Source organism: Bicyclus anynana, chromosome 13 (genome assembly GCF_947172395.1).
Source record: "Bicyclus anynana chromosome 13, ilBicAnyn1.1, whole genome shotgun sequence".
NCBI lineage: Eukaryota > Metazoa > Arthropoda > Insecta > Lepidoptera > Nymphalidae > Bicyclus > Bicyclus anynana.
The window spans coordinates 3,796,723-3,823,804 of NC_069095.1; the positions used below are offsets into that span (position 1 = coordinate 3,796,723).

Here is a 27,082-nt window from a genome sequence, read left to right on the forward strand (position 1 = left end):
CTACAAATCATTGTTAGAGAATAGCCGTGCAGATCTTAGTGTAAATTGAGACACGGTTTGCTAAAGTTCCCTATTTACTCTTGCTTTGAATTTAATTTAATATGTCATCTGAAACGGCTATAAGGCACGTAATAAGAGAATTCCACATTTTGAATGTTTTATTCTTTAAAAAATCTTTCAAAACGGAATGTGCTCGATCAGCCTAAAATATAACAGCACAGAAAGGTGCTATTTTGTGTTTATAACTTTGCCTACTGGAATATAATTGTAGGACGCATAATTGCCACCGACAGGTCCGCTCGCAAAAACACGCAGAGTATAATTTATTATATTAAAACATTCCAATATTTTATTCATCAGCAATTACATTTATTATGGCTGGTAGGCGAATTTATTTATTGACACTCTTGTGACATATCTAATTGGTAATGTACAGTACTAATTTTATTCCCTACTAGGGGACGCCCGCGACTTTGCCCGCATTAACTGGTTTTTCATTGTCAATAGTTATAGGTTGATACAGAGATTCCAAATTTTAGCCAAATGTGGTTAAATATTTGCACAAAGTAGAATCTATCACCATTCCAAATTTTAGCGAAATCGGTACAATATTTGTGGCGCGAGGGATTAACAAACATAAACACACAAACTATTGACTTTAAAATATTATTGCTATTTACCTACTACTAGAATTACTTGTAACTTGAACTAAGGAAATTTTTACCTTCAAACTTTATTTCCAAAAATGCTCAGACGAGAATTCAACTCGGGAACCATAGGTATCACCAATAAAGCTAATACGCTCATGTTTATGTTTATTTTTTTCATGCTTTGCCGGAAATTGCTGTCGTATCCGTATTACTCTTATAAAAATATCTACTACGTGCGTCGTAATTTAAAATGATATACCTAAATGGCTCAAACTTTTGTCTTTGAAACCTGTTAAGTTACAAGATCACACGCTTTTACACCTCACAAACACAGCAGGCATTAAAAGATTCCTAATAAATCATATTTAAATTACCTTTTCGTCTATCACATTCATTAGGAATATTCTATTAGATTTACGATGTCTTGATTAATACTAAAATATTAACTCCAATGTCTCCACGTCTCATGAGAAATGTAGCCGACTCGGTGGGGTTTTGTCAAAGGGCCAATTTCGAAAGTTACAAAAGTTTGTGAATTGAAAGTCCAAAGACGTTTTCGGTCGGGGGAAATTTTCTGTACCCTGATACTTATGCAAACGACGGACATCGTCGCGGTCTGTATAATCCGCCTCATTAATAAAACCAAGAAAGACTTCGGAAGGTAAATAATTGGCGCAACAGGTGTGACATAAATCTCGTACGAATGAGGCCGTGATTAAGAAGCTCGTATATCAATTTGTCGAAGGGCGCACGCACCGCTACGCGTTATTCTATCACTAGGTACTACAAAACTGTTTGTACATCAGTTTTGTACATTTTTAAAGAAAAATTCGCCAACGGTTTCGTATTATCAGCCTAATAAATGTATGTACGTACATACGTATGATAAAAAAATTATAAAATAGGCATTTTCCTTAAACCATAAGAATAACTTATAAGATTAATCGGTATATATCTTTCATTTCTGCTTTGGTTTGTCAACACATATAAAACTTGTAGTCAGGGATCCGTAGAACATTGTGTACAACTGATTACTATCAAGTAAATTTTTCGTGAGTAGCTTCATCTCGATGAGGCGATCAACTTTTTTATTTACGAAAATTCTTGATTATGGTAGCATAGTTAAAAAACATAAACATTTGGTTAGTAACAACTTTTGATAAACTACCCTCCTCCCAACTTGTATCAATAACGAGGTTATTAAAAGTTGTTACTAACCAGCTGTTTTTTTTATTACAACCTAACGGCCACAATGTCTTACAAATTGCGTGGTACATTATCTCGTTCCGACGCCCAGAAATTTTTATTGCCCGGTAACTCAGTTAGCTACCAGATTAATTTGATAGTAATCAGTTGTACAAAATGTTCTACGGATCCTTGACTATTACGAGCATAGCTGCAGACAGAATGTTAGTGCAGTGGTGTTGTTGTTAAATGGACCTCAAGTGCTGTAAGAGCTTAACACTGAAGAGGCTCACACGCTAGCAGGTCGCGTGATTGTCTAAGTATTTCATTCCACTGTTGTGAAGTGTGTAGTAAATCAGTTACAAGTTTAAAAACATTAAAGTATTGTGAATTCGTATTTAGTAGGTAAAGTCTTTACAAATAGTCAGCTTTGAAGTTCAAAAAGTGCTTGTAAACCAAGCCTAAGAAATTTGATTTTATATAAAAATGTATATATGTCACACCCTCGCTTAGGAATATCGTAATAATTAGCGTTTTTGGGACAAACAAAAACTTATAAAATTATGTTCCAAATTGTTGGATGACGCAAAATAAATAATAAACAAATATAAATAAAAATATCTCATCAACTTCGACACGAAATTAAGCACAAGCGTCACCCAAAAATTTACATTATTTTTTTCAAAATACAAACAACAAAACACAAAAGAGAAAAGGCAAAATCATCTCAAAAGAATCAACATAATTTCCATTCTCAACAGCGGGGAGGCCAGCGCTCCTCTGACACGCCAATTAAATAGCAATTGGTTGCCAGTTACAAATAAATTTATTTCACGCCTTTGCTTTTATCTTGTATCGCCTGAATTGTTCTCTCTTTAACAATCGCGACTCGACGTACGTTTGCACTTCACCCGAGGTTCGAGTGAGTCAAGAATGTGGAGAATCCTTACCGCTCGTAGGCACATACGCGTAGTGGCTAGTGCGTGTTTTTATTAAACAAATCTCTAGTGGTTGTAAATATTTACCTATTCATCGATAAGTTATGTTTGCGCTTAATGCTTACTTTTTGGTATGTAACGTTATCTATTATTATTTATGGTTGAGCCTGCCTTCGTAGGTTTATAATTCTCTTACCAGCGATGTGGTATAGGTAAGCCTATACTACATCGCTGGTAAGAGGAGGAGAAGAGAGGTGCTGCCGCTCTACCACGGATATTATAGGTAGTTATGGTTAAAAGTATGATTTTGTTGCCAAAAAGATGCCTAGGATTACAGGTAGGCATGTATATACCTACACTTACACAAATTTTCTGAAGTGGGGACCTGGAACACAGTTACTTGGGTTATTGAGATTAGATCTATGTCAGGAGTAAAGTCAATTATTAAGAAGATTCACATGAAAATTATTTCACCTTTTATTGCAAAAAAAAAATTGCAGTCCAACGCGCGTATACAAACAGTGCCCATTACTTTGTCCAAATGCAAAAAGAAAATATAAAACAAGGTACAAAATTGCCTTCAATGCGGCTCGACTGTGGGGAAATTTACATAGTAATTCGAAAATAGAGAACACGCTCTCGAAAATAGATACCAAAAGGGCCCATCGTTAACACGTTGCGGTGCCGACGGTCAATCAAGAGCAAAATAAAGCGAAATGAAATGTATTTCAAAATACCTGCGCGCCCATTGATCCGTTTACAGCCCCCGCCGCATATTTAAGTCGGCGGATATCGGCGTAGATCTGGCAAAAAGCCGACCCGATGCACATGCTTCGCCCCGGTAATGATTGCCCGCCATATCGACCAGAGGAATCCCTTGTAAAAATTACCGCCTTATAATGTGTACCCGCGCATTTTCGGCAAGATTTCTGATTCGTTTCTTATCATCTCATTTCAATCTTTCGCTTGTTATGATGCTTACATTGGGAGGTTCTGTGCGAGTAAAGTGATTGAGTCGCTTGATGATTCCGTAGAGAGTTCTTTATTGCGTCCCCTTTGAAAATCCGTTTTATATACGGTTAAGGAATCGCCAATCTGGGATCAAATTACAGACCGCATGTTGTTGACTGAAACGCAATTAGATATGCATGTTTGATTAAAGATCGAGGCTCATAGAAAGTATTATTTACTTTCCAACATCAACAATAAAGCAGTATCGCAATCTAATAGTTAATAAGCCCGGCGAAGGAACCTGGTTTAACAGCCACTTGTAATTGAAAACCACGAGATATTTTATTCGAATCACAGTCGGCTTATCTCAGCTATTTATACGCCAGCCTACACAAATTTCTATGAGGATGCGGAAAGAGTTAAAAGAATTTTACGAGCAAGTAATATAGGCTGAATGTTAAGTCTATTTTGGACTTTAAAACTTACATTTGTTTATACTCTTTCTGCCAGAAAACCTAATGTCTTAAGACACAGAATTCTAATTGGATAGTAGAATTTTAATTTTCACCTAAGAAAACGAATTCTTAGACAGTGTCGGAATGAGAAATAGTTATCACATCTGGCGAGAGATCAAGTTATCCAAAAGTTGCTAAAAGCTGTATTATGAGAATAGCAACTAAGTAGAATTATACTTACGACTATGTCTAACAAGATAAAACTAATGTTATTAATTTAGAAATCTATACTAATATTATAAAGAGGTAAAGTTTGTAAGTTTGTAAGTTTGTCACATTTTTTTAAATGGGGTAATCTTAGGAACTACTGGTCCGATTTAAAAAATTCTTTCACCAGTAGAATGCTACATTATCGGGGAGTGCTATAGGCTATATTTTATATTAGTATGATATATATTCGCCGAGTTTACACAGTTTTTGTCATACAGGTCGGACCGAAAATCCTCTAAAGCAGACTTATTCGCATGCGCTGCCTTAACCATTGTGTAAAATTGAAATTAATGTATGGAGGCTTTATGTATCTTTAAAAGTTCTACAAAAAAGTCCGCGATACCATATATCTATCTTCTATATTAGCAGATATAGTACCTTTTGTGTTTTAAAAATTATAAATTTTATATACTTAGGTTTGCGTCATTATTTATGCTACTTAACTTAAATCCTTATCAAAATAAATTATTTAATAATCACAAGGATATTATGGTGATAAGATTTGCCCCTTATAGTATGTTAATTAGTTAAATAGTTTCGGAGATAATACAAAATTTCTAAAAGACGCAGAAATTCCGCTACATGACGCCCCGCGCTTTCAATTACGTAGTTCCCGTTCCTGTGTGAATATGCGAATCAAACATAGCCTATGACACTCGCAAATAACGTAGCTTTCTATTGTTAAAACAATTTTTCAAATCGGTCCAGTAGATCCAAAGATTATAATTTTAGCATAGAAGTCTTTATTTTCCTTTGTCATTGCACCACGCTCATAGGGCTGGACCGATTTTGCTAAGGGTAGGGGTAAGGTAGGGAAGGTATAGGGTAGGGTAGGGTAAGGTACAGGTAGGGAAGGGGTTGTGTAAGGGTAGGGTAGGGGTAAAGGTAGGGTAGGGGTAGAGTGGGGTAGGGCAGGGTAGGGGAGTGTATGCCTAGGTTAGGGGTAGGGTAGGGGTAGGGCCTAACCCTATCCTAGGGGTAGGGAAAGGGAAGATTACGGGTAGGGTAGGGTACGGGTAGGGTAGGGGTAGGATACAGTTGGGGTACGGGTAGGTTAGGAGTAGGGTAGAGCCTACCTCTACCCTACTCGATCGATACTGAAGCCTATTTTCTATTTTTTGTCTGTCTGTTTGCCTTTTTTTTGACCGGGCATCACGCTGAAACTACAGAATGAATTCAAATGATACTTAAAACGATATGAGACCATAATACGTAGAAGGATAATAGGATACTTTTTGTCGCGAAAACAAAATCAGAAATGGGTGAAGTAGGGGTAGAAAGTTTGTAATAATAATAATAATAATAATAATAATTTATTTATTTGCTTTAAACATGGGTTACACTTGTTATAAAATTAAATATACAATTAATTATTCGATCCAAACATGTCTTGCCTATAGGCGTGCAAAATATTTATGAAATGTGTCGATGGAACAATACCTAAATTACAAAAGCTACAAAATTACAAAACAAAAAAAAAACAATATGTACGGAAAGTCCTTAATTTTTCTAGGTACATTTGTAAATGTAAAATGATAAGTGGACTATTTATTAGGTATAAGTTATAAAACTTGCAAAATAGAATGTGAAATAGGGGTTGAACCTTGATATCAATTTTTACGCGGACGAAGTCGCGGGCGTCCGCTAGTGTTCTATATAAGAGAACGTAATTTTTTTTCATTTTTTTTATTTTTTCGAAACAGCACATTCAAATACGTCAGACATTATGATAAATAGCTAGTTCTTTCTTTTTAAGAACAATTTGAACCAAAAGCTGCATTTTCAGGTTTTGTTGGATTTGGGGAAACTTAAACTGAATAAGTCAAATTAAATTACCTACTACTGTAGCGTGGATTGCCCTACTAATATTATAAACGTGAAAGTTTGTGTGGATGTTTGGATGTTTCTTACTCTTTAATGCCGTTACTACTGAAGTGATTTGGCTGTAATTTAGAATGGAAATAGTATTTACTCTGGATTAACACATATGCTACTTTTCATCCCGGAAAAATCCAAGGTTACCGAGGGATTTGTGAGAAACTGAAATCCACGCGGACGAAGTCGCGGGCATTATTATAAATAAGATATTTTTATTAACCTATCGACAGGAAGTGTTATTGTTATACGCTTATCTCCTACTCATATAGAAATCCAATAAGATGTAAATATATTTTATTAAACGCTTACGCTCAGCCGGTGTGTTTCGAGTCTTATGTGATCGGGATAATTCGAAAGATACTAAGTACAGTCAAGTAATGCAAACGGTTCTGCGAACTACCGTCTTAACGGTTATGCGGCGATCGTTCCGGATGGCCTGGAGATTAAACTGGAGTTTTATGGGGAAACTAGTATTTTTTCGTTCGCCTTTTTTGTTATAATTGGCCTATTTTGTTACACGTTAGTACAACTTTATGGTTTGTTACGTTTTTATGAAACATCCGAATGGGAAATATGGGAAATGTCCCCTACGTATCGATGTTTCTGATAGCATTATTACAATAAGTCTTGTATATAATATCAGTAGCGCTATTCTATGTTATGACCAAGTCTATATAATGTGAGTTTCCATTTTCGAATTCGTCAAATGCTGGCGGCTCGAGATCGTTGTGCTTGGAGGTCCATGTGAGAGGCCTATGTCCAGCAGTGGACGTCTATCGGCTGATAAGGTAAGGTAAGACAGAGAGATAAAGATAAAAGAGAGTCACACTCTAGACTTCCAAAAATTTCGTTAGGTTAACAATGCTGCTACGGTTTATTTGGAAAATTACTTCTGGTAAAGAGGTTGTTGGGTCCTCTTTGATTGAAAGTTTAGTTACTATTCCTTGATAAATTTAATACAAAAGGTCTCACTTAGGACGCCTCTGTGTACACTACCGGTGAAGCTAAAGCGATTATACGATTCTGGTATGGTGACTCGTAAAAACCGGATTTAGGATCGCCATAATATGGATCCCATTGCCATACTCGGTAAGCGCGTTTGCATGTCATTCCGTCAGACTGATATCATTAATTATTATTATCATCCCAGCAAAACAATTTTAAATAATAATTATAATATAAGACCCTCAAAATGAATCCAAATGGAGGTATCTATACTTACTAATATTATAAAGCTAAAGAGTTTCATTGTTGTTTGAACGCACTAATCTCAGGAACAGAAAATTGAAAAATTCTTTCAGTGTTAGATAGCACATTTAGCGAGGGAGGCTATAGGCTTTATATTATCCCCGTATCCCGTATGAAAAAGGGGAACCACGCGGGTGAAACCGCGTGGCGTCAGCTAGTATTGTATAAGAAGTAAGATTACTGAAAAATTGCTAAAGTAATTATTATAGTTATAATATTATACTAGGTATAATACAACCATTTAACGCAGTTCGTTCAGATGGATTATGAAACTTCGTAATAATACATATAATTAGCATGTCACAACTTCATGTCTAAAATCAAACATATCCAAGTCATAAAATCAAATAAATAAAGATATAAAAGTATTAAAATTCTACAACGGTGTAGAAACTTTTATATCGATAAAACGAAATGTCACACGTAATGTCACACAGTTTGTATACAAAGTGCGTATTAGATAAGGCAAAAATTACTGAAAACCTCACCATTTTGATACTAATCTCACAGTTACGTGGAGTTTGAAGTACCGCGAGAGCCATTCAGTGGCAACTTACCTCTCAAATCCAACGACATATGAGTTAGTTCTCACTATACCAGTACGTCAACTCACGCGTATGTACCATCTTGGCAAAATATCGTCCGTCAACCGTCACACTCTTAATTACTATTAACACAGATGACTTAACAAATCTGTAGACAAAAAATGTCTAATTAACTTTACGGTTGAAAATTGTAATTAAACGAATTTCGAAACGACGAAACGTAACTGCGGTAACAAAGTTAATTAATCATTTGAAATGCGACACAAGGATGACTTATGTAATTTTTACTCAAGTATTTGTTTTTTTGATAATTTACTATGACAGTTTTTGGCTGCTGGGAGGCTTCAGCCGTGGCTAGTTACCACCCTACCAGCAAAGACGTACCGTGTAGAAACAGAAAGGGGTGTGGATTTTCATCCTCCTCCTAACAAGTTAGCCCGCTTCCATCTTAAGACTGCATCATCACTTACCATCAGATGAGATTGTAGTCAAGGGCTAACTTGTAAATTCTGTATTGCTTTTAGAATGCGAAAATTGGTAATAATATTGTCATCCACTTTATTTAGGTGTGGCACCACGCGGTTTACTTAGACTAACCTAACAGCGCGATAGAGCGTTGCGAGCGTTGCCAGTAATTTGTTTTACAGCCAATAAATACCGTACCATCATAGTACAACACATTTTGACACTATAGCGAGGCATCTGATGAACACTTTGAGGCACGATAAACATGCGTTCAGTTCGGCGAAGCCCTAAAAGTATAGTACGTCAAAACAAACGGCCGACGTAAGAGCCCACAGTGGAAACGCACCCTAAGCGTCAGTAACGTCTGACTCAAGTATGTGACTACGAGTCGTGGGAAACAGTCGTGTATGTACCTTCGTCCCGTGACCCCTCAACGGTACAAGCGATTGCGCAAACTGCTTGATTGGTTATTGCGTCTAAACAAGCCGATAAAACCTCCCGATTGGAAACAACGGAATCATAGATACGATAAAGACTTGTTCTATCCCTCAAATACCAACAAGTATTCTATTCAGTAAACGAGTGAAATGGCGATGCATAGTACATTATTATAAATGCTAAAAAGATTTATTTTTTTACGTACTTCCAGCATCATTGCTAAACTATATATTGAGTGAGTTATAGAAAGAGCAAGAGATGAATTTTGTAGATATGTAGATTTTTCTGGATTTTTTATACATTAAAATATATAATTTTTGTTTTATTTAAGTGATATCTAACTTCACATGCTACTAAATCGTCAACTAGTTATAATTAAAAAATAAAAAAGGAGTCGCCCAACGTGGGGCTCGAACCCACGACCCTGAGATTAAGAGTCTCATGCTCTACCGACTGAGCTAGCCGGGCTTGACATTAACCTGTAAAACTACTGAATGTTTTCCGCAACGATTATTATCACATCACTTTGTATTATAAATAAATAGTTGATATTATTGCTCTATACTACAATATGCATTGATTTAATAAATTATTGCCATAAGTGAACATGAAGTATACCAACGAGTATCATGTGACAGACTAATTAAAAATTTGCAATCTCAGATTGATTAATACCGGTATTTTTCCTATATTTCTATGGCACACAGACTATACTCACACGTCTCTTTAAACATATGTGTGTTTGTATTCGCCGTACAGGGCAAACAACAAGTCTTGTCCTGTCGTTTTGTTGTGATGTGTGCCGCACCGGGTCAGTGGTGTCGTAGTGTTCTGTCTTGTCGTCATGTCCACTATGAAGTCGTTTTATTTCAGTTTTATCTTCGTATTTGCATCTCTGTCTATAAAAGAAGAAACATTTTTTTTACGCAAATAAGACTCGTAGGTAGATTTTTTTCGAAAATGTTTCTTTAACAATCTTTCTATGAAAAATAAAAAAAATTGTCGTGCCTGACTGATTTCTAAAGAGCCGTGTTTTCTCAAGTCATCGTCATCATCATATCAGCCGATGGACGTCCATTGCAGAACACAGGCCTTTTGTAGAGACTTCCAAACATCACGATACTGAGCCAAGTGCATCTCAAGTGCTTATAGTTATTTACGCGTTAATAAGACACAAATAACCTTTATTGTCTCAAATACACATAGACCATTTATCTGAACAGTTAAAACTGAGGGTCCGTTACAAATATTCAGGAAGCCTTCAACGTAATTAAGCAACTGTCAAGTAATGAGTGCCATAGTAACATTATGCACGCCATTGACGATCAATTATTCTCACGTTTGTGCAGCACTCACGGTTATAACTGATAGTGAATTGGGCGCTGCGTGCATGACGGCTCGACTTATGAAACCTCTTCGCTGCCGTTTGTGCTGCAAAAACGTGAAAATAGTTGATCGTCAATGGCGTGCTACGCGTGCTTAGCGCTAAGTTGTTATTTATCTATGCCCATTTCCTAACACTTTTTATCGCAAATAGTTGTTAAATATCAACATCGCAAAGTATTTCCTTATATTAGCATTTTTCAACGAATGCGACCAAGCTATAAGAGCTGTTATTGTCAACTACAACGCATATTTCACGTAAATACGTGTTCAATGTGTCAAGAACTATAACTCAAGCAAACTTGAGCACTATTGCATAAATTGGCCGGACCGGTCCGTTATATCCCGATAATTGCATTTTGCCCACGGGCTCGCCGGGCGAAACTGGGTGAAAACCTAGCTGTTGCTACAACTACAGCTGCTATTATTGTTTCAACAACTCAGCGACGCCGGCAGCGCTCTACAAATGGACTTGCACCTAGATATTCTAATTTACATTCTAAACTTCAGCGTATGACGATGCTCGAGTTTTGACGCCTTCGGTCCTTTGTCGAGTGCAACTCATTTGAACAATATTTAGATCTGAAAGAATATTTTAAGTTACCTTTCACTGCTTTTTCCAAAAAAGAATATTCGATACAAATATTGTTTTAAGTTATGACCAATATATTCCACGCCAAACTACCAAAAAGCCTGTCTTAGGAGGGGGCACTACGATCGCCCAACGACCAGAGTTATAACTATAACATTTTTCTTTAATAATAAAAAATTTGAGTGCGGCCCTTTAATCAAAGCTATTGAACAAAATTAAAAGTCGTTTCTTGAAATTTGGCCGTACGTACGAAGATGGGCATTTAAGCGAATAAGACTTTCAATTAAACAATTAATCCAGTTAGAAACAAATAGCTAAATGAACATCCAATGACACTGCTATGAACCTACTGAAGAATAGTACAAAGAACAGTGGCGTAGCGTGCCTGGGAGGGGCCCAGTATCAAATTTAGTTGAGGGCCCCAATGAGAGGTAAAGATTTCTTCACATGAGAAACAAAAATGCCTGTTTGAAATAAATATGACAGAGTCTTAACCTATGTCGGATATTCCAACTTTTGGGTGCAGGCTTAACTCGGAAAAAAATATTGTTTATTTATTATTATTATTTTACGTTTCTGATAACTGAAAACTGTATAGGCAGTTTTTTTTTCGGAAAGCACGAGATTTAGTGAGATTGTGCATTACATTTTACTAATTTTTGCTTTCACAAGTAAGGGGTCCCTGTAGTCCAGGGGCGCCGTATTATTGATACGGCTGATACGGCGGTAGCTACGACCCTGGTTAGGTGCGTTCATCATCCGTACACCTTAAACGTACATATGTACAGCTTAAACAACTGAGCGAAGTAAACCAAGTATAACTGCCAAACTTATCAAAATCTGTACTTAGGTTGTAATTTCATTCTACTGTTACTAGAATACAGCATGATATGTATATTCAAGTAATCCAATAATCCTCCAACAATACCTGTCAGATATATTCCATGTTATTTAAGCGTATTGCCTCCTACCGATTTATGTTATCGAATAGCTGCTCCCGTTATGCTATATTAAGATGCACTTCAAACAACAGAATGGATACGTTAGACACGTTTGTATAATGTCCATTGCGAATTGTCCAGGGATTCCACTACTTACAATCCATTGTCCCGTTGCAATGGAACACAAACAGGAGTTTGTTTTCTTTGTACACTCCATCTTGTTCCTTTGAAACGTCCTGTATACATCACACAATGTCGTTGTAATGCTTCGCAGTTTCTTTGGAACACGGAAAATTATTGCGATATCCGATTTGAATGGAGTGAGCCAAGAACGAACGAGTCTATCTTATTGGACTTTAAGTAGACAACTTGAGCCGTTGAGTTGTAATGGACGGCGCCACAAATCACTTGTTGCTTATATTTTTCACGTGTTGAGGTGTAAGATGTAGGAGTATTGTTATCATATGCGTGCATTTATATGTAAATAGAAACATTTCACTACAAATTTACAAATAGAACTTCAAAAGAACATAGATTTGAGATAGATTGAGATGAAGAGAGGTATATAATTTTATACAGTGAACGACTAAAAATGGCAGCGTGTTTGGTAGAGGTTGTGTGACAGAAATTAAAAATACTGCAATTAATATTTTTTCCATGTAAAGTAAATTCAAAGATAGGAACCCTAAACTAAATTTAAAACAATTTAAAGTAAGTACTTACATATTTTTTCTTAATAGAACAAATATACATAGGTTAATAAAATCTTGGAACAGATAACCATGTAGGTATAGATTTTATTATATGTTTACAGACAAAACATCAAAATAGTACAGAATCAAGTGGAAGAGAGTAGAAGTACGAATAAAAACGGCATACAAAAGGCAGCGTGCTTGGAATTGGTAATGAAAAATCGATATCCATCTATTTTTATTTTTTTCCTGTAAACTGAAGTCACATCCAGAAACATTGAATGTAGACTGAATTGAAAACAATTACACTAGGTTTTCTTAATAGCACAAAGATAGATAAGTTATTAAATTCTTGGAACAGAGAATCTTATAAAGAATATTGTTAGGTCCCCCGTTCCGTTCCGCTTGTTAAAGGTTTATGAGTTCCCGGCTCAATTTACAACGTTCTTACATTATAAAACAATAATTGCTGCAATCATTTCAATCGGATTCAAAGAAATTGTTCAACCAACAAAACTTAATTGAACTGAAATCTTGAAAACAGAAGGCATTTTTAAAGTTTAATTATTAATGAGTATAACGCAATAATCATTGGTTCAATTGCTACTGACTATAGTAGGGGGAAAGAGCACAAGCAAATTAAAATATAGAATTAAGTCACTTAAACATCGGCAGATAAATATAGAGTTTTAAGGTTTACTAGTAAGTACATTGTGGGCCTAAAATATGCGATACTGAATAACGCAAAAATATGCGATACTGAATAACGCAAAAATCATTGGTTCAATTACTACGACTTTAGTAGGAGGAAAGTGCACAAGCAAATTAAAATATAGAATTAAGTCACTTAAACATCGGCAGATAAATATAGAGTTTTAAGGTTTACTAGTAAGTACATTGTAGGCCTAAAATATGCGATACTGAATAACGCAAAAATCATTGGTTCAATTACTACGACTTTAGTAGGAGGAAAGTGCACAAGCAAATTAAAATATAGAATTAAGTCACTTTAACATCGGAAGTATCTCTGCGTGATCGAATCAGAAATGAGGAGATCCGCAGAAGAACCAAAGTCACCGACATATCTCAACGAGTTGCGAAGCTAAAGTGGCAAAGGGCGGGGCACATAGTTCGAAGAGCCGATGGACGTTGGGGTCCCAAAGTGCTGGAATGGCGACCCTGCACTAGTAAGCGCAGTGTTGGCCGACCCCCCACCAGGTGGACTGACGACATCAAGCAATGCAGGTGGCTCAGTATCGTGATGTTTGGAAATCCCTTCAGTGGCAATGTCCTGCAGTGGACGTCCATCGGCTGATATGATGATGATGATGAACATCGGAAGCTAAATGTAGCTAAATATAGTTTTAAGGTTTACTAGTAAGTACATTGTGGGCCTACCTAAAAATAATCCCTAAAATATGCGATATTGAACAAAATCATTAGTTGCTTGAGCCTGTATAGGTAAATATACAATCAGATGTCCGTGACGGCGGCTGCGTGGAACCTTACTACAGTATCGATATATCTCAATAGCAGTGTTTTATATGAAACCTCCGAGACACCTCTAATTTTCAACAACATTTTCAACAATGTCGAAGGACCGACAGACACAGCGGAGAACTTTGTTTTTGCATCTAGGTATATTAAAACTCGTCAAATTAAAAAGAAAAAAGGTATAATAACGTCATATTGCATAATACCTATCATCTTAAAAAAAACGCAATACCTTAGACTTCGCATGGCCGTTCAAGAGCAAAACAATGTCAGCGCATCTCAAACATCAGATTAGTCCGAGACATTCCACAGATAGAAGTGGCTATCAGCGAGCAATTCATCAAGATGTGTAAAAGTTCAAAACATTTCAATGGTCCTGGGCATAAACAATGGCGGTCGATTGAGAGATCTCTGATAACTTAACAACTGACTACTGAAGAACGCTGGATTCTCTCCGTTAGTGCACGAGATAACAGAGAGATGACTGCAACCACGATTCCATTATAAAACCGCCCCTTTGCTTTAAGTCTGAATAATAGTAGATAGTGGATAATAATGGATCTATTTAAAAAATGCAAAACAAGACTGAACAAGTCAGAATATATAGAATTTATTCAAGAAGATTGACTTTTTCTCGACTTATCTTGTCGAGCTAAAACTCTACAGGGACGAATGCCTGACTCAGTATTAAAATTTTGACGTACCTATTAGGTATCTACTCGAAAAATCACTTAGGTACAAGTGGTTTTATATATCACCTTGATAGTATTTAATAGACATATAGTAGAGGATCTAAATATAACATTACCTTAACCTATCTGTTTACTGGACGAAAAGTTTAAAAAAATAATTAAATATGCCAATAGATTGCCTAAAAATATTGAAAACATCGGTCAAATTGTACGTCTAGTGTATGACATTTATTACATAGAATCTCAATTTCATACCTATATGTCAACTAGCATACGTCAAAGATAGCGAGTAAGCTTGCCGATCGTAGGATACTATCGGCAGGTTGTGCTTTGATTTCAGACTTTCGGTCACGCAATCATGCTTTGTACACAAAAGTACAAAAACGGCGTTATTTATAAATAAATGCCCAAGTCATTTTCTTATAAGAATTTAGAAAGCCTTTCCATTAGGAGCAGCATCTAACTGGAAATTAGAAATGGAATTGGAATAATTAAAATTATTATTGCAAGTACAACATTAGTATTTTATTTTACTTATGCAAAATCGACAACAAGGTGAGAAGAAAAAGAAGAGAAAACAAAACAAATAACGATGTTGCTTCAGTAAGCAATTACATCGAACACCGAGACAAACCTTCTTTATCTAAGCAGATACTATCTCAAATAGATAAAGATGACCATGACGGTGGAACCAGTATCGAAGTACTTCTCCAACGTAGGTTCGCTCGGACAGTTTCTGTAATGACATCATTGCAATGGTCGTATCATAAGATCACATCACCAGCATATGCAGCGGTCAGATTCGCAGATATTATGCATCTTTATAAAAGACGTTTCATATAAAATTCGAACCAACAATGTGTCAAATGTCGACAACGTCGATAAGAAAATGAAGTGTTTAAATTTATTAAGGATAATTTGGTTATCTTCATACAAAAATTAAAATGAATGAAGAGTAATTTGAAATTACCCTTTCGAAGTCCACAAAGATATTACTAATCACACAATGTGTGATTAATGACAGCCAATAACATTGTCACGCATTAGCATTTGTTAAAGCAATTCCCCATTCATAATTAGTATCACGTTAAAATGCAAATTATAATCTTTATAAAAATTTCTAGCCAGACGACAAGGCTTAACAACTTTATGAATGGCCTTATCTCTTGCTTACAGTATTAATAATAGTTACTTGGCACGAAGGCGTCAAGCAAAAAAATAAGTAGATATAAAGAGACACGCAAGATCGGCCGACGCAATAAGTAATGGGTTTGGCGCGGCGCGGCCATCGATTGCTTGCGTTACCTCAATAAAGAGCAACAGGCCGCGCTCATTAACACTTTGACACGGCGCAATCATAAATTGTGGAACCCCGCCGCGACCCGCACGCCTACCCTGCGCTGCACCCCTGGTACCTGGCCCTTGGCCCGCATTCTACTTTTTGCCATTTCCATTGTTTTTGGGTGCCGCCCCATAAACCGTGACGGGGCGATCTTCCGATACGAACGCAGGTGTCGCTTTTCACACATTTCGAGCTTAATTAAAACGTTTCTCTTCAAAATGTACATTTGAAACGTATCTACGAGTATATATCTGTATTTGTGCAGGCGATAAAAATCGCAGCTGCGCGAAATTACCTTTCAAACGCGTCAATTTGTTATCTAATACGATTTTTTATACCCGGGACCACCATCCGTCGTATCCATTTCAATGGACTCATGACATTGAGGGCAGATAATAAAAATTTTGTTGGATGTACCTACAAGGAAATTAAATTAAGCCGAATGTTAAAAGTCAGGGATCGTTCATCAATAAAGATATAACTCATTCGTTACTAACAGGTAAGAGCATAAAACGAATGTGTGTAATTCCAAGCGACGAAATCAACAGCAGTAACTGTCCAAAGCTATCGCCAAGTACATAAAATATCGTATCCAAAGTTACAAACATGGGAAGTCATTAAACCAACTGGCATGGCACTTAAGAAACTCCTATAGCCGTCTGGCCAAGCATAAAGATCAATATCTCGATGGCTCGTTGCCAAATCTTTTTAATATCGTCCCAGACGCAACTGAAGAGTGGTTACGAGCGATAACAACAAAACTATTACGTGAGCAGTTCGCTCGCGAATCGGTCAAGCTGACCGTGATATCTATCGGCCCCTAGTTAAATCTTATTGTAAGGCTCAATGGGGGATAATGGCCTGTGCAGACTTCCCTTTGGAGCACTATTGACTCGGCTCATCCATGGTGTCCCGGTCTGAGTTACGAGAGACCGCTCGCAAACCCCGACAAACTTTTAATGAGAGCTGCTTTCGTCGCCTTTCAAAGATCTCTGCTAGTAATTAGTGAAATTTAACTAGGCGGCTAACGCGATACTTGCAAAGAAAGAGTTGACTTGCATTTTCTTTTTATAATAATAGTAAGGTGCCATAATTACCTACTACACATTTTATACAAATGAATTGGTATTTCAATAAAAGTTATAAATTGATTAATATAGTAGGTATACCTTATGTTTCATTTATAAACACTGAATCTGTGAAGTGTGATAAAAATACCTGCTATTCAACATTATATATATTTGAAATAGAAATTAAATTAAATATCTAAACCTGATTTTTATGTAAAAATATCTTTACATCATAATAATAACTATCTAAAATGAATATTTTTGATTTTCCATGTCATATCTTTTTCGGCCATACTAACGGTAACTAAGAAAGTTTTACCTAATACCAATATATTTTTATCTAGCTAACGCCGCGCGGTTTCATCCGCGTGGTTCCCGTTCCCGTAGGAATACGGAGATAATATATAGCCTATAGTCTTCCTCGATAAATAGGTTATCTAACATTGAAAGAATTTTTCAAATCAGACCAGTAGTTTCCTGAGATTAGCGCATTCAACCAACCAAACAAACAAACTCTTCAGCTTTATAATATTAGTATAGATATATTATCTATTAGAAAAACCACGTCCAAAAAGGTCATCCGTTTTGAAGCTACCACGCATCATTCATATTCAACCTACAACACCCCTCTTTTGCATCGGGGGTTAAAATCAACATTGGTTCGCTAAACTGAATGGTTCAATAAAACGTCGCGAGAATGAAGGCGTTAAGTTTCACACCACGTCGCTCCCGCGTTTCGGGCGACGAAACGAACACCTATTATCATAAAGCAAACAAAGGTGTAAAAAAAAACAACAAACATAGGCTTTAATGATTTGGTAGTTCAGGGGATGAATGCTAACGAAGTTAGGGAGGAAATAGCAATAAAAATAGGTTTTATTGAACGCTATTAGGAACCGAAATCAAGCCCTCGAAACAAAAAAAGAAGACAAATAAACATTTTCTCTATTCATAATATTTTCATGAATTTTCGCCGTAACGTAATCAACATTGTTGGTAAAAATTAAAATCCCAATTATGTAAAGCATTCGAAAACCTAAACAAAAGGTGTGATATTTTACACCGAGTAAACATTTGTGTGGTGTGGTCGGGCCAACTGTCGTTTCCGTTAAAAAATTTCATATTCTGCGAAAAAAATTAACCACGTGTTGAAAATTATTTAAGACGAAATAATTCTGGGAAACTTTAGTTACTACATATGAATACTTTTATATAACAGCGTGGGATTGTTATTCTTAAATTTCGTAAGAGCACTTCTGTAACGTCTTTTTAATTATGTACGAGTGTTATGCAATGATTAGGTATTAGGTACCTACTTGTTTAATGAGTTTTTTCAAAATTGGGTTTTCTTTAAAAACACTTCACTTTTGCTAATTCCGATTTTTTTCTGATTGTGTAAGTGTCGTAGGCTCTTTAATGGGACCTCAGCGGGGGTTTGGGTGAGCGCAGTAATATCGCCTGGGGCCTTAAGGTAGACGCAGAATAGATGGGCGGATCGACTCTCTAAGGGTGTCTCCTCCGAAACTCGGACCTCGGCTTAGAGGGCCGTTCTGGAAGGCCTGAGTGTATCTGTCCAAGCGCTCCTAATATCGTGACTTAAAAAACCCACGTCCGGGTGACGTCAGATATCACGGATCCCGTCTTCGCCGGCGAAGACGCTGTGTAGGATGTGTTTGTGATGCCTGGGAAGCGTTGTCGGTCGTTATGTCATCGTAAGAAACGTAAAAGGCGTATTTCGGGCGTAGATATACAATAAGCGATAGAATCGGAGATCGGCGTTGAAATCGGGAAAGGTTTGTTTTTCGCCACTAAGTAAAATTGCATCCCAGCTTTGGCCGCTACGTGCGCGGAGATTTTGAGGAAGTGAAAAAAAATTGCAAAAACAACGAATCAACCAACCGTAACTGATTAAACTTTCAGTCAAATAAAACGTGTTCGCCAAACAATGTTCTAACTGTTTGTCTGCAGTTTTGTTTAAAGCGAGTGTCAATCATTGCTTAATGAAAAAGTCAAGTATGACAAGCAAGTTTGTCATACATATGGGTCGTTAACAGGGTGTCTTACAACTCTTTCTCAAGCTACTCGTATGTGACAAGGTAAGCTGGTGAGCGTAGTGCTCATTATAGTAGGGGAGCCCAGGATGCTAAATTTGCAGTTACTCGAGCGTCATTGAGACTTTTTATATAGAGATTATTTACTTTTTCCGCTTTTAGCGGTGGAAAAAAAAACAACAGACTTTAAAAACAATTTTTATTACTTTAACTTACTGAAATTGTAAGAAAATTTTAGCGATTAATTAGGAGATTATTTCCTTAAAAATAAGTAAAAAATTAATCGCACTCGTACCGCGAGCACTAAAATATAAGGGTTTAATTTTGTAACTTTGAAACCCTCCCATTCCATTACGTTACGCTCAAATCGTCAGATTTTCGAAATGTGCAGTTTTTAGCTATCAACTCACCTACCTTATCTTAATCTGACGTGCTGGTTGAGTATTTATGAAGTTAGTTTTTTTTTGGTTGCCCTAAACGTACCCACCAATATTAAGGGCTCATACTCGGTGGAGGTACTCGACAAAGTGTAAGGTATAGTCCCTTATGTTTATCTGCCGCGCTCGAGTAACTGCAAAAATCCCCTCTTCGGCTCCTCTACTATTATTTATACACTCCTCGGTACAATTACAGTGTTGTTGCGGTGGGGACTGCAGGGGACATTCCTCTAACCGCCTTGTACATCATGTCTCGCCGGAAACCTACCCACTTGCTCCTACTCTACTTTACCGCAAATGTCATTTCATACCTATACAATTACTAGTACTTTTGTACACGATATGTTAAGTCGAAATTAGATGAAAAATAAAATGAATTTATATTTTTATTTGAGTATTAAACAAGTTTGGCGGCCTCCGTGGCGCAGTGGTATGCGCGGTGAATTTAATGACGGAGGTCCTGGGTTCGATCCCCGGCTGGGCCGATTAAGGTTTTCTTAATTGGTCCAGGTCTAGCTGGTGGGAGGCTTCGGCCGTGGCTAGTTACAACCCTACCGACAAAGACGTACCGCCAAGCGATTTAGCGTTCCGGTACGATGTCGTGTAGAAACCGAAAGGAGTGTGGATTTTCATCCTCCTCCTAACAAGTTAGCCCGCTTCCATCTTAGATTACATCATCACTTACCATCAGGTGAGATTGTAGTCAAGGGCTAACTTGTAAAGAATAAAAAAAAGCAGTTACATAAATTACAGTGTTTGCTAAAAGAGTCCGATTTAGATTTGTAACTCCTTATTGCAACGTACACTAAACGTCGTCAACACGAGGCGAAAAGCGATACGGCACGGTACGGTGACGATCCGTTTCCGAGTCGACATGTGTGTGTGTAATGACTTTATTCAATCGTAAAAAAGTAACTAAATTAATAAAAATTAATAGAATTCTACACATCACGTTTCAGATACCTTTATGGGAAAAATTCCCACCTTAATCGCATTATTAAAATGCATTTAGTAACCAAGAAGCAACTTAACGTAGTTTTAAGCGATCTCATGTTATTTGTTTGTTTTGCTAACAGGAATGAAATTTTAAAACAATATTATTACGATGGGGTTATTCAAAGCACATTTGGCGGTACAGCATCAGCATAGAAATGGGTGCTGATAGGCGCTCGCGGCTACCGTGCGACGACGGATATTCATAAAAACATCACGGATCTAACGCCATGTGAGGTAACATGTGTTTTTGATGGACTTTGAATATATTATCAAGTAAGAATACCGATTATTGTAATAAAATATCTAAGAAGTACACCGATTACATAATATTATTGCTTTGAAGTTAAATAACAATAATTGTCCTTAAAAGTATACAAACAAACTCTTCAGCTTTATAATATTAGTATAGATACTAATATTATAAAGCTAAAGTGTTTGTTTGTTTGATAGAACGCGCTAATCTCAGGAACTACAGGTCCGATTTGAAAAATTCTTTCAGTGTAAGTTAGCCCATTTATAGGAAGGCTATTATATTATCCCTGTATTCCTACGGGAACGAGGACTACGCGGGTGAAACTGCGCGGCGTCAGCTAGTTTTATGATAAAACTACATGTTTTTATATAAGAATCATCATCAACTCTTGCATCAGAATATTTTTATGATACACTTTAGAGCTAAGGCCTTCCCCTTCCTACAAGACAGGGTTATAGAACTTAGACCCACCACGCTTCTCTAACGAGGGTAGCGGGCTTGTATGCTGCGGATAATTGTCTTAAAACTGCAGCTTATAGAATCCTAGATTTAGGTAAATTTAGTATAAAAGACAATTCGTTGCTAATGTATTTGTTGAAATTTTATATAAATACATTGTACAGATATTTCTAAAGAAGGATCCGATTCTTATTCAATATTTTTTTTTTATTTTTTCATATTTTACATTCAAATCGTAAAAATTAAGCTTCTTTGGGGACACACCCTAACTATTCTATTATATCGTCTAAGAAGCTATTTCGATCTATAAAATACAGTCGTACTAAATTATTAACATACTTTGATGACAAGCACACGCTACAATATTTGACGACAAAAAAGATCAGATCCGTAATTTATACGAAGCGAGATAAGTATAATATATCGTCGCCTATACCTAATCCAAAATTTACGAGCCAACTTTAAAAAACACGATAGAACTGTTAAAAAGTTTCGAAGGCAGGAAGCTAACAAAAACTACCAAACATTTCCGCTACCCGATAGAGACGAAACTGCCATCTTTAAAGTATAATGTAAAGAGAAAAAAAAGGACAATTTATCTACACTAAAGAATGTGTGGATGAATATTTCATTGTGACTTTTATTGTAGCGCCGAAATGTTATTAAACAAACAATTTGCCCATTTGACGCTTCTTCGGACAGGGCAGTAAGAATAATTGACTCTTTCCGCTCAGGGGGCGTAGTAAAGGCGATGGTCATTGTGGAAGAACTGGAGGCGTCTGTTGACAAATATTATTCGTATTCGAAAAGGCTCCATGGGAATTTCCTTCTCATTTCCGCCGTTAAACGAAACCTCGCACGCCGACAATGGCCGCGACGTGGCTCCAAATTAAAAAGAAATTGGATGTCGTGAAGTTATGACAATATGTCAACAACATTATGTCCGATTATATTCACGGAAAATATGTTGTGAGACGATTTTCTCACCAATCGAGAACCACTCGAATGTCAAGATCTAAGTATGTTAAGCGCTTTTGTTGTTTACGAACGTACGATAGAAGAATAATACTTGAGTGACGGACTACTAACTTAATAAAACGTGTGGGCGTTGTGGCTGTGACAAATAAGACGAATGAAAAATTACTTTCCGTTTATGGAGTTAACGTAATGAGTGACATTAAAGGGCCATTTCGAAATGGTTGCGGATCGCTCGTTTAACTAATAACAGTCGAGTATTCACTGAACGAATTTCTTATCCTATCATTATAAAATATTTAGCGATACATCTAATTTTGTAAATAACACAGGGTTATTTTAATAGAACGTCCGTAATAGCCAAGCACCCGATCGCAGTACGCCCCCAAGTTTGAGGTAATGACCGGTTCTCAGAGCCACGCACGAGATTAATACATCTGAGGGATTCAAATAATAACAAAAGCTACGACAAAAAACTAAAACGGCTGATAAATGTTCTATCCTACCTGGTCCCTTCGCCTAATGCGGTTAAGAACGGTCCGTTCGTATCGAACTGTAGAGGAGATAACAACATCCCCAAATATAATAAATCTAACCGATAAAGTTTAACTTAAACAAAGGCGCCCGACTAATTGTTTTTCGAAACCTATCATTAGAGTAAACTTCGCTAGCGAGTTGCGCGTAGGTAATGTATGCTCAAGTTAAACAAAGTTGTTAGTTGAGAAAATTAATTAACTATGAAAAGCTAGTGTGCGAGTAATCTAGACTGTACGGTTTGCTATGTACCTACTCGCTCGTTCTGTGCATATTATTTATACTTTACAGTAAAACGACTTAAACTGCGTAAACTTTCTAAATATTGCTAATTTAACTAACATTCAGGTTGATTTAATCAAAGAATCAAAGAACAAGATTAAGCGCCAACGCTATAGGATTTGATAGGAACTATGTATAATGTTTATAGCCTTTCGAAGTAATTGTTACAATAGCCATTAAAATCTTGTCTTTTATAAACTATTTTTCAAAGTTAGCGGAAAATTAAAGCAAAATTTTCCGGCAACAATGAAAAATAGATTAAAGCTAAACTAATTTCAATTTGATTTACTTTAGATAATTTATGATGATGAGTTTTAATTATGATGATAAGTTTTAAGTAAGTACATTAGTAATTTTAGGGAAATGTCAACTAATTTGCGGTTCGTAATACTTGACACAACTAGAGGTACTATTAATCATCTAAAGACAGATAAATTTAGAAAATATTTATATTTATTGTCCTTTCGACATATTTAATAATTCCGTAGAGTAATGTCATGGGCATTTTTTGGGAAATGGCTCATGTTCATGCCCCGTTCTCTTTATAACCTCGATTACATAAAAACAAAACTCGTGTCCCGTAAAGACCGCTGCAATATAGTTTACGTATCAACGCACAAACCGCCCCAACCAACCATTTTATTATACGAGTAGGTATGTCCCTACATTTACTTTGTCGGTAGCGTTATGCAAAGTTTATTGTGGGCGAAAGGGTCGTTACGATACAACCGTAAGGTTGTCTATCCACTAGAACTCTAGCTAAAGCTATACTCGTATCTAGGCTAATATGTTTAATTATGTTATTCTTAGCAGAATTTACAAATAAAAAATCCTAAGAAACCCCAATCTGTTATTTTCTATTTCATGAAGATATATTATAAGGAATTTGTGTATAATGTTCAAATATTTAACTTTTTCATTTAGCAGAATATACCTAGCAGTTAGTTAAAATAACAGTACTAATAAATTAATAAAAAATAATCGATGAAGTTCGCATCTGAACTGAAGTTGTAGATCTGAAGTTGTAAAAGCATCTCCTAAAGATGTTTCTCGGTTTGGATATTCTCGCATGTCTGATGTGGGTGACGTTGTCGCATGGTTTTGTCAATTTTTCACGGATAAAATAGCAAGTCAGAATAATATTATCAATGATAATAATTACTAACTTAAAAATTAAAATTATGCTTTTATATATACCTGCCCTCTTTCTGTTACTTAAACATATCTTCAGTAACGCATACTCGCCTATCTTTCATGGAGAGGCACCTTATTAGTTGGACACCCAAAGCGAATAGACTGATGGTTGAAAAAAAAATTAAACAAACGAAACTGGGAACAATTACTGCGCAGCAATAAAATAAGTGAAACGGCTATATTGCCACAAAAGGTTCTGTTTAATGTCGCATAGAAGCTTAAATGTCGGCGGCACTTTCGTGTCTATACAAAAGAAGGATTAGGTTTTGAAACAGAAGTTATCTTTTCACTTCTGTTCCCTCGAAAGCAAAAGTCAGTAAGTATTTACGTTTAAAGAAAGACAATAATGTAATTGCACCTAAATATTATTTGCCTTTGTTCGTGTATAATAAAAGTGAAATTTACTCTTTGTTTTCTTGGTAATAAATTGTCAGGTAATTGCCCAAATTACGAGCAGTCCAAGATGAAACTGCTAGAAAACGAAACTTATTTAATCTTGTTTTTCTTATTACGTTGTAGCAATAAACACCGTCAGTACTTTCATTTTTAGACAATAGAGTTACGACCGAAATTGTTATAATTAAAAAATTCCTTAGCTTTGGAAATACTAAAGCAGCATAATTACAAATAAGTCAGCTTTATTAAAGAGCACATGAGCTTTGTTGATGTTGACAGTTTACATGTTATAGCTCGGCAACTTCGTTCGTAACAAACCCGATGTTGCGCACGGAGCGGAAGGTATGTAGCGATGAATGAAAAACCCACGACTGATGCACGTCACTTCCCCGCACCGCATATCATGGGAGTGTTATCAACGAACTCGCCAGACTACAGCATTGTTTAAGTAATTAATTAAATATTGATTTTATTTTATGTTTGTCATCTAAAATGTCATTCATCCGTCTTGACGAGTTCATTTAGTACTTATACATCTGATCTACAGTTATCTAAAGGAAGTTTTCCGTATAAGTAAATATATTTTTGAATAGCTAGAGTTAAATTATGGCTTTCTACTTGTTTTTAATTTAAAATATGTATGTCAGTCATTTGTTCAGTCAAAAATTTAACTCGTGCACAAATTATTTAAGATAAAAATTATTAAGAACTCTTAATTAATTGTAATGACAACTACCAGCATCCTTTAATCTAAGGTTAGAAAGTTATCATGTAATATATAATATTAATATAATTTGTAACTCTTCGTACAATTCGCTCTTATCTGAAACAACCGTATGATAAGATGTTATAAATTTCACATCATTTAACTATGAAAAGGAACGCAGTGGTTGCTCGGGTACCTACGATGAATCATTTCAGACAACTTACAAGATATAATCAGTAATAGTATGTAAAAGGAAACCTATACGAGATCCTATAAGGCAGAACAAATTGCAATATTTTTAACCATACACCATTTATGGTATGATGAACTGATATAAATGGTAAGTTTTTGAACTCGTTTTACAAGTTGTATGATGCTATGAAATGGAACAGTTATTAAAAATATTCAACATTCCTAATTAATTTAAAAATATACAAATTAAAATTTCTCAAAATTATTTTGTTTATCAATTTCATGGGCTAAAACTCTATAACACCTTGGCTGAGTTTGTTCTGGGCTCTTCTCGGACCAAAGCGCATTTGGAGCCCTCGTAACTTTAATTTTAAGTTTTCGACTATTATTAGCACCATTAGATTAAATTATGACATAATCCTGTCATTTCAAAAGTGTCTGTCATTTCAAAAGTATAATTGAAATAAATGAATTTTGAATTTTTGATTTTTTTTAATATAAGGAGCGATGTAATAATTCGAGAACGATATAGTTTAGTGGTTTCAATTCGGAAATAAATATAGAATGGATACAAAAATAAATAAACAAAATGTTATGATAGACATGATCAAATATTATCAATTAGGCAATTAATTTTTTTTAAAAAACCAACAAACTATATTTTAAAAGTCTTAATATGTGTACATAACAGAATATCAATCACATCCTAATCAACATTTATATTGTGCGAAGTGTCCAACAACTAGCTTAAAACAATACAAAGCTTATTCATACGGCACAAAAGCCTTTTGTAGACCGCCAAATGTTTGCTCACCTACAGACAAAAGACATTTGCACGTGCGGACAGCCTGTTTGCTGATTTACGACTGTTATTCAAGCAACTACACTTCTTCTTACGTTTTCCTGGTATTTTACTTAGATCTACTGAGATTCCGCATAGACTCGACCTGTCATACAAAGGTCAATGTATGTTACACGTTTTGAGAAAAATACTTGCACTAACAAATTAAAGTGGATTTTTTTCAAACGTATGAGCACGTAGTTCAGGGTTTTCTCGTCAAAAAAAACCATTAAAAAATCTTTTACCTGAGTATGTCGTCGTCGTTATCAACCCATATTCGGTTCACTGCTGAGCTCGAGTCTCCTCTCAGAATGAGAGGGGTTAGACCAATAGTCCACCACGCTGGATTGTGGATTGGCATCCAATGTGGATTGGCAGACTACACACATGCAGAGAATAAAAAAAATCTCTGGTATGCAGGTTTCCTCACGATGTTTTCCTTCACCGTTTGAGACACGTGATATTTATTTTTTTTTAAATGCACACAACTGAAAAGTTTGATGTGCATGCCCCGGACCGGACTCTCCAAATAGGTAT

The 27,082-nt window shown here is 36.0% G+C and overlaps 1 protein-coding gene and 1 non-coding gene across 2 annotated transcripts in view; both read right to left on the minus strand.

Annotated features, from left to right (window-relative positions):
* The window catches only part of LOC112057943 (lysine-specific histone demethylase 1A), a 421,521-nt gene that overhangs the window by 135,060 nt on the left and 259,379 nt on the right, over positions 1-27,082 (minus strand). The window lies entirely within an intron of this gene.
* Trnak-cuu (transfer RNA lysine (anticodon CUU)) lies at positions 9,419-9,491 on the minus strand. Its single transcript has one exon. It is a non-coding gene; the product is annotated as a tRNA-Lys (tRNA).